Here is a 14,423-nt window from a genome sequence, read left to right as displayed (position 1 = left end):
AGATATTAACAGCTAAAGGAGACAGGGGGATTAACTTTTTCAAAAAGAGCAAAGCATTGAAGACTGCTAAAAATCCAGGAAATGCTTTTGTCATATTACTGCTGCATGTGAGCAGCTGCTTTAGTATTCATAGTCAAGGCCGGCTCTAGGTTTTTTGCCGCCCCAAGCAAAAAGTTGCTGCCCCAAGCTCAGGTGGGACTGGGGCTCGCAGGCGGGGCTGGAAGCGGAGGGAGTGATGTCACCTTCTCCCAGCGCCTGCAGGGGCTCCCCCCCCCCCCGATATAAGGGGTGGCACAAGGTAGCACAGCAGCCAGTGCGCAGATGAGGCAGTGCAGCCCCGGCTCCCCGGCAGGACTCGCCCTCTCCTCCCCAGGTAGCGGCTAGGCCCTGGCAGCTCAGCGTCCCGGGGCTGGGGCTTCCCCTTCCCGCTGTGGCCAGAGGCATGGCGCGCTTGTCCCGTCTAAGTGGCGCAGCTCCGAGCGCGCAACGGCCCCGAAAAAAAAAAGGCTGGCGGGAATGCCGCCCCGGAAATGTGCCGCCCTAAGCACGTGCTTGCTCTGCTGGTGCCTAGAGCCGGCCCTGCTCATAGTGATGTAATGTGCATGGTAGAAAACCTGGGCTGCACAGGCTGAGCGCGGAAGAGAGGTATTTAGGTGACACTCTCAATTAAGAGGCAATCCGCATTCTGAAAATGACTGAGGAACCCTGTGCTGGGATAAATCTCTATTTGCTGACATAGCTGCCCTTCCGTGTTTGTTCTGAGCTCTTTGGAGTCAGAGATATTTGCCATTTGTGCACGAGTGAAACTTCATTGGCTGAATCGTGGTGATACAAACTGCTCATTTTCATACAGATTCTACACGGTAATAGGGAGGATCTGTTTTATGTACATGGTTCAAAGCAGAACCATGAATCACCATATCTGTATAAGAGAAATTTCATTTTAATCAGTCCCACATATATTCTAATTGTTTTTTTAAACTACTAACAACAGGCCTAGTTCTAGGAATCTCTCTGGCATTCAAAAGGGTTCATAGTCAATATCTGAAAACCTCAGTCAAGTTCTGTAGGGTAAACGTACTTTGAAAATACAATCTTGCACATGTTGTATGAAACTATAGAATGCAGAGTTTGAGGATGTTCAAATCTGTTCCAAAGTGACTACATTGCTGCCTTATAACTTGAGGATCATTTACCAACTGCTTATGCTATTGTACATTATTTGCATGCTGGAAGGAAGATATTCTGACCAACACAGATGCTGAATTTTATGCTAGACATATGTGAAGTGATTATCTTTTTCGGAATAATTTACTGTCTTAAAATGTGCTTGAGAGATGAGTGGTCTCTATATACTCTTTTACTTGTCACTCAAGAAAAATACCAACTTGAAGATTTCCAAACTGTTTGTTTTTCCCCCAAAAGATGCAAATATTATGTGTTGTGTTTAATGGGATGGAGACTAATTATATGTGAGCAAACAGAAATTACAACCTGTCACATAATTCTCTTTACCACTATCAAAGATGACAGATCACCACAAAATATTAAATCAACTCATTATGACAGTTTGATGGTGGATGAATGGTGAGGAATGTGCCCAAGATGGCTCACACTGACAAACTACACTGTTTATTCATGTACAGAATTAGAAGTGGAAGAGTGATTGAGGTGTGCAGCTAAAGAGAGAGATTGTTTTGCAATAAGGGCCCAAAAAGAATTTAAAAAAAAAAAGTCAGTGGGGTTCCTTTTAGTTTAAAAAGGAACAGTCAGCACAGAATACTCAGAAGATTATTTGCCTCTCACGAACCACAAAACGTCAGATTATTAAGAGTGAATAGATTTTTTTCCACGCCTACATATTATAATGATTGACATCCCATGAATGCCTAAAATCAATTGATTTTAACATTTAATTTACTCTGAGTGCTTTTTTATTGTAAGTTCCTCAGGGCAGGGACTGTCTTTGTATGTTTTAGAGCACAATGCAGTCAGCACTTAGATTAACAAATAATCTTTGCCTTTTATGCGGCTGCCTATTTACCTTTTGTGTTTCCATTAGTTTAGAAAACAAAATTAAATGGGTCAGTTTCATTTCTTTACTCATTTGCTACTATACTGCCATTGTTCAGATTTCCAATACCGCCATTGTTCAAAATCCTCTCTCCCCTGCCCCCCCACACAAAAAAACCTGGTTTTATTCTTTTCTCTCTAGGAGGAAGCAGAGGCTATGTAGGGCACTTGATAATTGCACGTGCAGAGTACCTCCAGCTCCTGTTGTCATCCTTGACTGCTCAGAGTGAATGAGGCAGCTTGGGGGGGGGCCCCACTAAGATAAGCAGCAGTGCCACCAGCAGATTTGGTCTTAGGGACATATGAATAGTGTGGCCACACGTGGCACTCCCTCGCCTATTGCACCCGCAGTCACAGTGCTGGCCAGGGAGCAGCAGCAACGAAACACATTGTTCTTAAAATAGGAAAAAGCAGAAGGGGCAAGAGCCTTGTAGAGAGCGCAGTGGGAGCCCAGGGGTAGGGAGGAAGAAAGGACTTTTAAGAAATTGTTTTTGGCAGCCTAAGCAAATGTGAGATCCATGCAAATGAGGGGGGGGTAGGGAAAACACTCACTTCAAGACCCCTTTCATCATATCAGGCCCCTGTAGTCATTTAGCCTTCTTAAGGGCTGGACAGAATTGGGGCCTTGGATAAGGCCACGTGGCTGAAGCTCAGTCAGGAGAAGATGGAGCTAATATCAGTAGGATGGGCATGTGAGGAGGTGAACCACAGGAGATGGTTAAATAATGCCTCAACTTTCAGCTGGATCTAGATGTCCTGATAAAAATGCTGACCAGAGGTGCTGTCCCCTCCTCACCGTTCCCCATCTGTGCTTGGCAAAAAGGCTGTGAGCTATCCCATTTCTATCCATACTTCTGTCTCATCTAGGTTGGATTACTCTTGCCACACATAGTGTTACACCTGAAGGCCACTTGTAAACTTTGACTTCAGCATAATACAGCTGCCTCTCTATCTACTTAGCAGTACTTCTTGTCTGGGTCATATTACACTGGCACTTAACGGCCTGGAAGCCAGTGCAGTTAGTTGCCAGGCAAAATTTGAAGTAATTTTTGATCTACCAGAACCTTTATGGTTTGGTCCCTGTGCTTACATCAGTGGAAATTTTGCTGGCCTGAAGAGTATATCATTTAGGCCCTGTATGCAGTGTGTTTGTAATTTAAAACTTCCTATTGATTAGAATGTTTCCACTCCCATCTTTCCACAAAGTAAAATATTTACATTTTTTAAATATCAAGGTGGATGTGGAAATTCAGTAGAGAAAAAGACAGAATTAGCTCATGAAGGAATTTAAGCTATGTGCACTTCAATATAAAATGGAAATTAAAATCCTGCAGGGAATTGTAACTGACAAACTATACATGAATTATTAATAGGCACATCAACATATTAACTACATGAGCCTCAGGAGTCCAGAGGCTGTCCTAACTATTGTCTGAATTAGCTGCAACTTTGCTTGCAGATTGTGAGAAACTGAGGCAGGTGATAAAATGTCAGTAAATTTAGAACTTTCAGAAAGTGAAATAGAGTCTTGAGAAAAAGGGAGCCAAACAAAAAAAAAACAGCCCTTATAATGCAGCCCCCCAAAAATTTAAATGGGAGCCCAGGACATGCATCCAGAAGTAGAATCTGGGCCTGACTGAGAGCAAAGTGAGTAATTCCAGTACCGCCAACCCAAAATTTCAACCCCCCAAAAATTTAAATGGGAGCCCAGGACATGCATCCAGAGGTAGAATCTGGGCCTGACTGAAAGCAAAGTGAGTAATTCCAGTACTGCCAACCCAAAATTTCAAAAATCATGAGTCAGGCAAAGTTTATATGGTGTTTTTTTTGGTCTGTCTTGATTTTTGACCTCTTCCCACTCATTCCCAGTGACTATCGCACAAACACTGTTGCCACCTCTCTCAAATTTACTGACTTTAGCCTCCGCTGACTGCCTGATGGTACAAAACTTCCAGCTTCTTCCCAACCACCAAAATTCTAATACATACATACATACTGTGGTCCCCTCCCCATCACTCCATATTTACCCATTCCTCAGCCCAGCAATCCCTTCTACCTACCCAGCTCTGCATCTGCCTGGCCCCCCAGGCTTGCCTAGCCCTCCCGCTATGACCTGGTTCTGCTCTGTTTTTCTTGCCACTCCAAGGGTTCTTCATCCCACTCCCAGGTTGGGGGGGGGGGGGAAAACGGGGACTGCCATAGGATCTTCTCTGCCTTCCCAGGCCTGGTGCTGAAAGGAGGCCAACGGGATGAGCAGAGAGCACACTGACCCATTGTTTGCAGGAAGGGAGGGTGGAGGGAGCAGAACTGCCCTGAGCCACCGGACTCTTTCCACTCCACTCTCATAAAAATGGCATCAGCTGCTCCGTCCCCCACTATACTTCCCTCACCTCCCCCAGAATTCCTCTGGCTGCTGTGGGGCAGGAAGGGGAAGAGGCCAACCTCTTGCAGCAGCCGGAATTGGCTGCTCTTCCCCAGGAGGAGGGGAATGGGGAAGGTAGTCAATCACAGCCCCCAAACAGACCACATTTTAAACTTGAATCAAGCAGACACACAACCACAACAAACTACAGAGTTGCCAGGTGTCCAGTTTTCAACTGGAATGCCCGGTTGAAAATGGACCCTGGCAGCTCTGGTCAGCACCGCCGTCTGGGCCATTAAAAGTCCTGTCAGCGGTGCTGCAGGGCTAAGGCAGGCTAGCCCCTACCTGTCCTGGCACCACGCTGCGCCCCGGAAGCGGCCAGCAGGTCCCAGTCCTATGCAGGGGGGCCACAGGGCTCCGCGCACTGTCCCCACCCCGAGCACTGGCTCCGCACTTCCATTAGCCGGGAGCTGTGGGGGCAGTGCCTGCAGGTGAGAGCACTGCATGGAACCTCCTGCCCCTCTCCACCCCGCCTAGGAGCTGGACCTGCTGGGGGCTTCTGGGGCACAGCGCAGTGCCAGGACAGGCAGGGAGCCTGCCTTAGCCCTGCTGACCGAGAGCTGCCTGAGGTAAGCCTGTGCCCCAACTCCTTGCCCCAGCCCTGAGCCCCCCCCAAACCCAGAGCCCCCTTCTGCACCCCAAACCCTACTCTTGAGCCCACACCCCCAGCCCAGAGCCCATACTCCTTCCCACACCCCAACCCTCACCTCAACCCGCAGCCCCCTCACACACTCCAAATCTCTTGGCCCCACCCCCCAGCCTGGAGCCCCCTCCCACACCCCAGCCCACACCTCAACCTGCAGCAGCCCCCTCCTGGACCCCAAACCCCTCATCCCCAGCCCCACCCCCAAGCCCACACCCCAACCCCCGCCTCAACCCACAGCCCCCTCCCACACTCCAAATCCCTAGACCCCACCCCCAGCATGGAGCCCCCTCCTGCACCCCAAACCCTCACCCAACCACCCCAGAGCCCACACCCCCAGCCCAAAGCCATACCCCCTCCCACACCCCAACCCCATGCCTTAACTCACAGCCCCCTCCCACATTCCAAACCCCTTGGCTCCCAAGCCTGGAGCCCCCTCCTGTACCGCCAACCCCACCCCAGACCCTGCACCCCCAGCTGGAGCCCTCACCCCCTCCCACACCCCAACCCCCTGCCGCAGCCCAGTGAAAATGATTTGGGGGGGGGGGGGAAATCGAGCCACCAAGGGAGGGGGAATGTTGTGAGCGGGGGCGGGACTAGGGTGTCCAGTTTTGTGCAATTAGAAAGTTGGCAACCCTAACAAACTATCAGACAACAAACTCACCCCCAGGGTCATGTAGTGACTCATGCCTCACCTGGGAGAAATCCTATGTTTGCTGCCCCTGTTCCCGAGCTCAAGTCACTAGCTAAGTCACATGCCATTGTTTCTACTCCCAGATTGGATGAACACTCATGGGCTTCCAAGTGAGTGCTTGAACATGAAAATTTAAAACTGATCTATAATTTCTGTGACCACCTGTGCAGGCAGGCTATTTGGTGTCCCTTTTGTGTGTTTCCTTTCCAGGAATTTTACTGACAAAATTTGTGGAAAGTCAATTTCCAATATGCCTAAAACATCCCAAACCATTTCATTAAATTCATTGGAAAGTTTTAGTGAATATTGTTTCAAGCATCCCCTTATTTATTTCTCTCCTTTCCAGACCTTGTATTCATCTCATTTGGCACAATCCTGATTTCCTTGTGTACCCAGACCACCGCCCTGACCTCAGTGGCAATTCTGGGTGCACAAAGAATGCAGAATTGGACTCTCATCCTGTGACAGGTCACGTAGCTCTCAGGAGGTGCTGAGGCACTGAGACACAGTTTTGCAGTCTTCAGTGCTTGCCTGCAAAGAGCATTTCCAGAACAGAACATGCACATTTATTTTTAGGGATCATAATTTAACCTTGGGGGGGGGCATTACTTCATTGGAAGACTGTATTAGATTTGGTTTGGCCATTGTGTGTGTGGTTTTCTCTCTCACTTACACTTTAAATGATAAGAATATGCATCGTGGAAGAAGTTATCCAGTATCCACAGGCTATCCGTGGGACCAGGCACATCAGCCATATACCACTTCAGGAAGTTCCGATGTGCTAGTCATCTCTTGGACGGGTGAAAGCAAAGGACACGTATGATCCTATTCTTCCTTCATGCACCTATGAAAGCTAAATCACTCTCGGACATCATATACAGAACAATCAAGGGGACTGACTACTGCTACTCAAATCTCTGGAACAAACAACTAATAACTAAAGTGATCGTAGGGGCATGTGACATGCATTTTAATAATGGCCTAAATATGAATTTACACATTTGCATGTTGTTTCACACACTCAAAGTGACTTATAATTAAAGTAACAGGTTTTTTTTTTTAAAAAAGTTCAATAATGTGGTAACCAACTAAATCCCACAAAAATGAGGGGGCCACTCAGAACCAAGGCCAATACTGCAGGATAACAGATATAGGCGCCTATTACACCCCACCCCCTGTCCCATTTTTCCACAGTTGCTATCTCATTTTCTCCTCCAATTGAGTCCTACCTGAGGGATGGCTGCACTTCAGTAAGACCACACACTACGCACCTCAGGGTGCATTGTGAGGGTTAATGTTTGTAAAGATTTGTAATCCTCAGATGAAAGTTGCTATTTTAACTGTTTTTATATTACACTGAGGAACATTTTTCAATGCCTTAAATCCGGTCTAGTTTAGGTGTTATTTCTCATAATAAATTACTACATTGGCCTGCTCTCCACTCACGTATATTGACATAAGAACATAAGTCACATTCTGAAAGTGACAGAGATTTATCCCATCACAGGGTTCCTCAATTTGCTGACATAGCTGCCCTTCCATGTTTGTTCTGAGCTCTTTGGAGTCAGAGATGTTTGCCATTTGTGCATGAGTGAAACTTCATTGGCTGAATGGTGGTGATATAAACTGCTCACTTTCATACAGATTCTACACCGATCTGTTATATGCACATGGTTCAAAGCGGAACCAGCAATCACCATATCTGTATAAGAGAATGGCCATTCTGGGTCAGGCCAAAGGTCCACCTAGCCCAGTATCCTGTCTTCCAACAGTGGCCAATGCCAGGTGCCCCAGAAGGAACGAACAGAAGAGGTCATCATCAAGTGATCCATCCCCTTATGCCCATTCCAAGCTTTTGACAAACAGAGGCTAGGGACCACCATCCTTGCCCATCCTGGCTAATAGGTCCATCAATGGCTATCCTCCATGAATTTTTCTAGTTCTTTTTGGAACCCTGTTATAGTCTTGGCCCTCATAACATCCTCTGGCAAAAAGTTCCACAGGTTGACTGTGCATTGTGTAAAGAAATACTTCCTTTTGTTTGTTTTAAGGCCTATTAATTTGGTGACTTTATATCAATGTAATTTCTTTGACTTCAGAATTATTCCTGATTTACACTGGGGTAAGTCAGAGAAGAATCAGATCCATTCTTTCTTCAAGGAACAAACTGTGAAGTGAGCTTGATTGGAATCCCCCCCAAACAGGCACAGTCAGGAAGTTCGTTGGGGCAATCTAGATGGTTTCAAATAATGCTGATACTCAAAACCCTCTGCACAGTAGGAAAGAAAAGTATTCCTGTATTGCAGCTAAGGCTGACAAAAAATACCCAGTTCACACCCTATTGTAATGATCTTTGTACAAAGTATACCTTGTAAGGGTTACTCGTGAGCACTGGGGTACTGGCGTTTGGGGGAGGGGGGTTAATTGCATTTTTTTTAAACAAAAAGTCAAGAAAAAGATAGCTAAATATAACTAGTTCAGACTCATAGCCTACCTATCTATCTTAGGTGCTTATATGGTCCATTACCATGGTATATGATCACCTCACAATCTTTAGTGTTTTAATCTTCACAGCACCCCTGCAAGGTGGGGACAATATTACTCCTCTCTTTTGCAGATGGGGAGCTGAGACCCAGAAGGGACCAAGTGACTTGCCCAAGATCACACAGAAAAGTCTGTGTTGGAGCAGGGAATTGTGAACCCTGGTGTCCTAAATCCCAGTGCTGCACCTTAAACACTAGGCTATCCTGCCACCTAGCTTGACAGGGCCCTTTTAAATTTATTTCTTGATTTCTGGGTTTCAAATCAAACCTTTAATATACTTCCTCTAAGAGGCAGTTAATTGACTTCCTAACAACACATACATATATGTTTACAGTGAGTGTGCTCAGAGTGAAGCCAAGTTACACCCACACACATTAGCCTCCTCTTTTCAGATGCTGCCGCCAAGAAAATAACTTGATACCTAGTCCGTTCTCCTATCACCATAGCAACCACTGGTGAAAAGCATGATTTCCTAGAACAGAAATTAAAGATTGTTTAAGAAACCACAACCTGATCACAAGTCACCTGTCTATAAGGTGCCACAGGACTCTTTACCACTTCTACAGATCCAGACTAACTCAGCTACCCCTCTGATACATGTGCCAAAAGTCCACACTAAGTAGCCATCTGCATCTAAGGAGCACAGTCTCCCATGAATTGCTCATCTGCAATCCCAAAGACAACTCCATAAAAAGCTTCCATTACTAAAGCCAGGAGTAAAACAAAACTAGCTTTTCCTCACAATAGTTGCACTTTGTGGTGGATGGAACTAGTCTAGAGCTCAGCTGACTAGCCCACTCCACCACTACTATTGAATGAAGGTTGAGAAGGCTGGAGGTGTCATCACTCTGCTGAAGTAGGTGTAAGAAAACTTTGAACTTCAGTGCCTGCTACCATCACTGTGGAGTCAGTTGCCTTCACACCACTTTGATACCTGCATAACCTTCACATCAACCCCAACAATGAGTGAGAAGAATAGTTTAGTTTTGTCTTGTGTTTAACGTGAGTCCCCATATCCTGTCTAAAGGTTGAACAAGACAGCAATTCCTCTGGTGTTCTTCTATAGCCCTTCTCATACTACCAACTTCTAGTTCTTACCTCCTTCAAGCTTTTGCAGCCAACAATATTTAGCGAGCATATTTTAATTGTTACACACAGGGCTTAAATTCTCATATACCATTTCCAAGAGCCTCCCCTATGCCCCATTTGGGGCTTCAGCCACATGGGGTGTGCCAGGGTTGCAGGTTTAAAGATATTTACTGGAGCTCTGCTCTGGAGAGCTCTGGCTGGTTACACACGTCCTCTCAAGCTATTTTTATTTCCTTCTTATAAGTTCTGCATATTTTCTCACCACAGCAGAGAAACTTTCAAACTTCATGTTATATTTGGCTTTTCCAGCATGTACACAACTCCAAGAGTTGTTAACTAGTGAAAGAAAGTATCCACAGACATTGGTCCTGATTATCCACTGCATCACTGCAGTTCCTTGTCTCCAGTTATTACTGGATCATACAGCAGAGAATTAAAACAAAACACTAATATTTATACTGGGGCCTCTTCAATAACAAAGGGATATACAGGTGTGGTTTTCAATAGCTCAAAGGCATTGCATTATCACAGTAAACTTCAAGCAGTTAAACTCCCCCACAACAAAGATAGCTAGCTCAACCCTTCTGCCAGGTGGAGTCAACAGCAACAAGGGCCAGGTTTCATATTTAGGGGTTCCTCCTAATACTACAACACAGAACCAGCTCGAGCCCCCACCCAATAATCTGGGAAAATTTACCATCACCATTGGGTGCCTCTAAGAGAGAATATTTAGCCACTTGCAAACACTGTATCAGCGTATAACAAAAGAGAACTTTCATTAAAAGGGAACGGGAACCAAGCATTAGTTTGGGAAAACACAACAACCACATTCAAAAACATGTGATCATAAACCAACCTGACCCCACAATGCGTTGAGCAGTGTCTTTTGCCTCAGTTTCCCACCCTGTATTCATCCAATGAATCAATGTCCCTTTAGCACATCACTCGCGTCTCCCTCCACTGCACTCCACTCCACTCACAGTTGGCTGCCCTTGCTCAGGCAAAGACCCAGAGTTCAGAGGTGCATTTGTGTGGGTTGACTTTCCACCACGGGAGGGGTGGAGCACCGAGCAATGCCTCAGCTACTGCCGTTGCAACTGACACACAATGCCGTCATTCACTCTGGCGCTGCTGCTGCCGCTACCGGTCACTCTCTGCAATGCCACATTCTCAGGTTCCAGTACTGAACCCAGCAAATATGGTCTGGTCCTGAAGTCTTTGCCCTCCAGCTTATCACTAGATGTCAGAGGAGAGCTCATTCAGACCCAAGTCACACTAGAGACATAAGCAAATGAAGTCACGCCCTTAAACCTATACTTATATTAAATAACTGATTAAGGTGCTCAGGACTCAACTCCTGGTATTGTCAACCCCAAGTATTCAAAAATCATGACTCTGTCTCTTGCCCCACTCACCCAAACAAATAGTGAGTTTGGCTTAAAATATGAGATTTTAAAAGTTAGTTTGGGGTTCTTTCTCCCATTGATTTCAGTGGTTAGGATTGCTTAGCACCTCTGCAATACCAAACTACTTATTTATATGCATAAATATTGCCCAAGGGTCAAGATTTTCAAAAGTGACTACTGATGCGAGACTTTATAGGGGCCTGATTTTCAGTAGGGTGCTCAGCACCTATCTTCTGGTAATCATATTCTTTTAAGACTCCTGCCTCAAGATGGTCAGCTAAAAATCATTAGTCACTCTTGACAGTCTTGCCTTCAGGCACCAAAGTTTTCAAAATTTCAGCCTTACTGTTGTTACAAAAGAACTGAACTTGACATCTGCCTTTAACCAAAGAGTCGGGGACACCTGGCCTCAAAGGGTATGTCTACACTGCACTTAAAAACCCGTAGCTGGTCTGCATCAGCTGACTCAGGCTTGCAGGGCTCAAGCTAAGGTGCTGTTTAACTTCAGCATAAGCATTATGGCTAGGACTGGAACTCAGGCTCTGGGACCCAACAGGCAGGGAGGGTCCTAGAGTTCAGACCCCAGCCCGAGCCCAAATGTCTACACCACAATTAAATAGTCCCTTAGCCTGAGCCCAAGTCAGCAGGGCCAGCCACAGGTGTTTAATTACAGCATAGTCATATCCATAGGACCCCTAAACAGTCCCCGGCTTTGCATTCTTACGTCTATTTTTCTGTTGTACCGCCAAATACATTGAATAACTTTTTTCTTATACTCAGGTGTTAGGGTTCCCTCCCCACTCTGAACTCTGGGGTATAGATGTGGGGACCCGCATGAAACACCCCCTAAGCTTATTTCTACCAGCTTAGGTTAAAATTTCTCCAATGCACAAATCCCTTCTTGTCCTTGGACGGTATTCGCTGCCACCACCAAGAGAGTTAAACAAAGATTCAAGGAAAAGAACCACTTGGAGTTCCTGTTTCCCAAAATATTCCCCCCAAGCCCTTTCACCCCCTTTCCTGGGGAGGCTTGAGAATAATATCCTCACTAATTGGTACAGATTAGCACAGACCAAATCCCTGGGTTTTTAGGACACTAAACCCAATCAGATTTTTTAAGAACTTTATTATAAAGAAAATAAAAAGTAAAAGAAGCACCTCAGTAAAATCAGGATGGAAGGTAATTTTACAGGGTAATCAGATTCAAAACACAGAGGATTCCCCTCTAGGCAAAACTTTATAAAGTTAGCAAAAAACAGGGATAAACCTCCCTCTAAGCATAGGGAAAATTCACAAGCTAAAATAAAAGATAGATACTGTAACACATTTCCTTGCTATTACTTACTATTCCTGTAATTCAGATGTATCATTTAATAGGAGCTCGATTACTTGCTTGGTCTCTGTCTCCTGAGAGAACACACACAGAGCACAAAAACAAAGCCTTCCCCCCCGCCCAGATTTGAAAGTATCTTCTTACCCCATTGGTCCTTCTGGTCAGGTGCCAACTAGGTTAATTGAACTGACTAACCCCTTACAGGTAAGGGGATTCTGTACCTCTGGCCAAGAGGGATTTTATATTACTGCATACATAAAGGTTGTTACCCTTTCCTTTATATTTATGACATCAGGTTTATCCCATTTTATCTTGGATTTCTTATGTGGAAAGGCTCTCATTTATAGTTAGTTTTTAGTTGTTTCCCGTGTTTAGTTAGGCTTAATTTCTTTGCAGACAGCAGAGTTCAGGAGAGGCAGAGTCCCAATCTTCTACTATAGAAGACTCACCCTTTAATGATTAGATCTTTTGGGGTCTCCTACTCCACAAAATATGCTGTGTAAAAAGCAAACAAGATACAACAAGCTAGAAGTAATTAACAGCAGTATTTTGATGAGACACTAGTACGTTAAGTGTCCAATTTATATAGGATTCGAGAAATGCTGAGATTAAAGAGAAAAGCAGATTAAAGTACAAAAGAAAGGGCTGAATTACTAGTGAAACCTGTCCCCCGACACAAATAAAATAATTTCCAACTTCTGCATTTTTCATCTACCGCCATATAAAAGCAGCCAAACCTCAATTTCCTCAATAAGAGATGCCTAGGTCTCCTTATGTTCCCCCAGTCCTATTCCCCTTCTGTCATTGTGAGAGAACAAAGAACTAAAATAAAATGCTCTAAGGCAGGGGTAGGCAACCTATGGCACCATGCCAAAGGCAGCACGTGAGCTGATTTTCAGTGGCACTCACACTGCCTGGGTCCTGGCCACTGGTCCAGGGGGCTCTGCATTTTAATTTAATTTTAAATGAAGCTTCTTAAACATTTTAAAAACCTTATTTACTTTGCATACAACAACAGTTTAGTTATATATTATAGACTGATAGAAAGAGACCGTCTAAAAACACTAAAATGTATTACTGGCACGTGAAACCTTAAATTAGAGTGAATAAATGAAGACTCGGCACACCATTTCTGAAAGGTTGCTGACCCCTGCTCTTAGGCAACCATAGAGTATGGTAATAAAGTTGCTGCCCACTTTTCAGGCAGATGATTAATTATTAAGTTATTCCCTCCATTTCTGTCAATCACTGAGACAATACTCAGAGCCAATGGAACACTTAGTAAAACTCAGGGATTTTTAAGGCCTGAAGGGACCATTATGATCATCTAATCTGACCCTCTGTACAACAAAAGCCACAGAATTTCACCCAGTAAATCCTGCATTTAGCCCAATAACTTGTGGCTGAACTAGGGAATATCTAAAAACATATCCAATATGGATCAAAAAACTAAAAATGGTGAAGCATTTACCACATCCCTTTGTAATTGGCTAATGACACTTTTTTTTTTTTTTTTTAAAGTCTTCTTTCCCATTTGAATTTTGTGGACTGGAATTTCCAGCCACTTCTTGTGGATTTTATGTCATGTTTTTGTCTGCTGAATTAAAGAGCCCTCGGTGATCAGATATTCTCTCTCTCTGCAGGTAATTTTGGTCAAATCACCTCTTAATCTTAAACTAAACAGATTGAGTTCCTTTAGTCTCTCATTGTAAAGTGCGTTTTCCAGATCAGTCATTCTTGTGGCTCTTCCTTGAACCCTCTCCAGTTTTTCAACATCCTTTTTAAAGCATGGACACCAGAACAAGACACAGTATAACAGTAGTGGCCCCAGCAGTGTTTTGCACAGGAGTAATATCACTTCCCTATTCATCCTCAATATTCTACTGTTTATACAAGGATTAGAGTAGCTTTTTTGCTACAGCATTGCATTTAGGAGCTCCTTTTCAGAGTCACTGCTTTCTGGGATACAGTGCTCCATACTGTAAGTATGGTCCTACGTTCAAGATCAAAGGCAAAGGTTGCCGCATGAGATATGTTGGATTATATCCTTTTGAGAGTCATGTCACCTTGGGGAGTTTAGAAGGTAACTCATGAGAGTCCTGTTTTCTTCCCAGTAACAGCCCATGTCTGGTTTTGGCTGATTATTTTTGTGCCTAACAGGCCACTTCTTTCTTGAAGCTTGTAGGATGATTTAGATCTAGAATAAGAAGATATTCAGA

Source organism: Natator depressus, chromosome 6, assembly GCF_965152275.1.
Source record: "Natator depressus isolate rNatDep1 chromosome 6, rNatDep2.hap1, whole genome shotgun sequence".
In the NCBI taxonomy this organism is placed as follows: Eukaryota; Metazoa; Chordata; order Testudines; family Cheloniidae; genus Natator; species Natator depressus.
This window is presented reverse-complemented; position numbering follows the sequence as displayed.